The sequence below is a fragment of the Mustela putorius genome, unplaced genomic scaffold (genome assembly GCF_011764305.1).
Source record: "Mustela putorius furo isolate JIRA1106 unplaced genomic scaffold, ASM1176430v1.1 tig00003863_pilon_pilon_pilon, whole genome shotgun sequence".
Taxonomy (NCBI): Eukaryota; Metazoa; Chordata; class Mammalia; order Carnivora; family Mustelidae; genus Mustela; species Mustela putorius.
Window position 1 is genome coordinate 29491019 of NW_025422015.1, and position 3741 is coordinate 29494759.

The following is a 3741-nucleotide window of genomic DNA, read 5'->3' on the forward strand; positions in this document are numbered from 1 at the left end:
ACTTAAGAACTATCATCCATTTATCAGTGAAGAAGAATAGACATTTATATCAGAATGCCATTAGAGAATATGTATACTGATTTATAGATGCATAACTTTATAAAATATTCATATACAGAATTGTATGTGCATAAATATATTCATACATATTTGTAAAATATTCATACACAGAATTGTATGTATATATTACACACACACACACACACACACAGCTCCATAATTTTTTTTTGTTGTTTAAAAAGAAGGTAAAATGTATAAAGCCAGAATTTTGTTTCACTTACTTTAAAGACATTACTTTGTCATTTTCATGAAAACTACAAGTGAAGGAAATATGCCACACTTGTTGCATCTGAGAGTTGAACTACTTGAAACTAACCTTGATGAGAAAATTGAAGATTCTGATGGCCAGACTGAGTAAAACTCGATAAGCTGCACCCTGTGAGGGATGCTGTGTTTTGGCCCTTGAGTCCTTAATAGTAGCTGTGATTTCTATGAGAATGGTGAATATTCATTGATTGGGGTCATGCAGCTGTCACCTCCCTTCTCTCAGGGGCAGCACCCCTACTTCATTTGGGGGTCTTTTCTCTATTTCATTGCATGCCTTCTGTGCCCTGTTCTCTTCTCACATGGTGGGCAGCTGACCAAAGGCTGGCCAATTGCCACCTCTGTTCCAGGACTTCAACTCTTAAATGGAGAGATGGGAGCATATTCAAAAAGTGTTGGAGCACCTTCTTTCAAACCAAATCAGTTCAGAATGTGGCTTTCAATAGAACCAGCATAAAAATGGTAAGGAGTTACTTACTATTAGAATTAATAGACTTTGTGACATTCTGATGCTAAGCCTGTACTTAACGAGTGACCATTAGTTAGATAGACTTCAGAAAAATGAACTGTTCATAAAAGGAAAGAGCAACAACATAGAAAAATGGAGAAATGATGCACAAATCCCAAGTTTCAAGCCACTTAAAAATGTTAAATGTTACCTGCCAATTGACATTTTAGTTCAAGAACACTGGGAAAACCATTATGCAAACAGATGTTGTGCAGTGGAAACTTTGAAAAATGGTATTAGGTAAGAAGAGGAAGTTTTTCTCAGGTTCAAGTTACTTGTTAACATTAATGGACAAATTCAGATAATTTCAGGACTACTCTTATAGTTTGAAGCACTCCCTTCTCCTATTAAAAAAAAAAAAATTCCCCATGTATCTATCATGTTAGTTTGTGTGGTTTGTTTGTGGTCCCTTTAATATTTTGAAAAACAATTCTCTGCCTAGTCATGAAATTGTTGTGTTTCTCTACAAAAAGGGACCTAAGAGAGTGCTTACAGAGTAATACTGTTCGAGTTTTTGGTGGATAATAGGTGCGGAAGGAGGAGGATTCTTCTGTCTAGACAACAGCAGTTTCACTCATGCTGCCTTTCTGTCATGTGACCTAGAACTCTGAAAGTGTTCCACCTCTTCAATATCAAATTCAAAATTAGTCTTGCAGACTTTAGCTTTGTAATATGCCAACTCACTTATTTGGTTAATTCCAGCAACAGTTTTTAAACCTCATAGTAACCTTCATTACCTGAACTTTTCTACATTCATTCAGTAACAAATATCTATCAAATGCCTACTCTGTTTTATACCAGGTTCCAGACACTGGGAATAAGTGCTAAACAAAACATGCAGACCCTTTGCCCAAGGACATATTTTAGAGAGGAATGCAAATAAAAAATAAATATATATTATAATTTGGGTTAGAAATGAATGATATAGAGGGGCGCCTGGGTGGCTCAGTGGGTTAAAAGCCTCTGCCTTCGGCTCAGGTCATGATCCCAGAGTCCTGGGATCGAGCCCCTCATTGTGCTCTCTGCTCAGAGGGAGCCTGCTTCCTCCTCTCTCTCTGCCTGCTTCTCTGCCTACTTGTGATCTCTGTCAAATAAATAAATAAAATCTTAAAGAAAAAAAAAAAGAAATGAGTGATATAGAAAAATCTGGTGGAATAATGGCATATAGAAGGAGATGGGATCTATGTGTTTCTTTTAAATATAGTGTAACAATTAGTTTGTGCCACAATTCTGCTACAAAACAAAATTACTTCAAAAGTTCAGAGGCTTGCAACGCAAGTGTCTGCCCACTGGCTGGAGTTTAGTGGTGTAGGTTGGACGTGGCTAGACTTCCTTCCATGCTTCATGTTGGATCAAGTTCTTCTCCATGTTTTTCAGTTTCCTTAAATCAACAGCTATCCATGCATGCACATTTCATGCCAAGATAGAAATAAAAGAGAAGGACCAACTGAGCAATCACTACTGAGCCTTTGTTTTGGACAAGTCTACAACTAACCTCTGGGGCAAAGGAAGCCACATGGCCAGACCCAAAACCAAGGGGCAGAAAAATACGCTCTGCTCAGCATAAGGCCATGCAAAGTTGTAACTCTAAAATTAACACAGCAAAGTGAAGTGCTGAGACCAGTTATTTGATCCACCACCTTGAGTGGAAGGGGAAGATTTCTTTGACATTCCACTCCATGCCTGAATTAGGTGAATGAACAAGTAATGTAAATAACTGAGGGTAGAACTTACTAGGCAATAGGAACAGCAAGTATAAAACTTTAGAAGTCAGGACAAGTTAAAGAGACAGCAATTTGGTGTGGTAGCGGTGGAGTAAGTGATTGGAAAACTAATTAAAATCATTGCAAAACTTGAAGTCCATAGAAATAACTTTGGAGTTTATTCTAAGTTCATTGGAAAGCCTTTGGAAAATTCTGAGCAGGAAAGAGTCGTGATCAAATTTCTGTTATTAAAAAATCACATACCTTTATGTAAAAATTGACTTTAAGGGGACAAAAATGGAAAGAGAACATTAGTTAAGGGATTTTTGTGGGAGTACATGGGAGAAGAGGAAACGACTCATATTAGGGTGTTAATGGTAACAATAGTAAGAAGTAGAATTCTTGATACATACTGCTGGAAAGACCGATATATGACAATGGTTTGGACATGAGATATGAGAGAAAAAGAAGACTCAAAATGACTGCTTAGTATGTAGTTTGAGCAACTTGATAGTTGCTGTGTCATTTGTTAAATGGGAAAAATCAAAGAAAGAATGGGGTTAGTGGAGGACTGATAATTTGTTTTACAAAGATTAAGTTTGTGATGCTTTTTGGTCATCTAAATAAATTTTAAGTGTCAGGAGAGTGAGAACAGAAGAAATTGGTGCTAAAGATACAAATCTGGGAGCGATCAGAAAATAGATGGTACATAATATCTTAAGACTTGGTGAGATCACTGAGGGAATAAAAAAGAAGAAGTTCAATGATTTCAGCTCTGGTTGCTTCAAAATTATCATTCAAAAGGAGGTGATAGAGCAGGAAAGTGATATATTAAAGGAGTGTCTGGGAAGGTAAAAGGAAATGCAAAGATGTGTGCTGTTCTGGAACCCAAGGGAAAAAAAGGAATTTCAAGAAAGAGAGAGTGATGAACATGTGTCGAATGCTGCTGAGGGATCTAGGAAGATGAGGACTGAGAATTATTCACTGAGGCTTAGCAAGATGGAAATCATGAGTCCTTTTCACAGGCGAAATTTCTATGGAACAGTGGGGCTGAAACTTTATTTGAATGTATTAAAAAGAGAGAATGAGAAGTAGGATAAATCAGAATATTCAGTTCCTTGGAATTCTGCCAGTCTGTTAACTCCTTGCTACTTTACTTTAACATTTATTTTATTCCTTACTTTATTTCCTGTCCATCCTAGATCA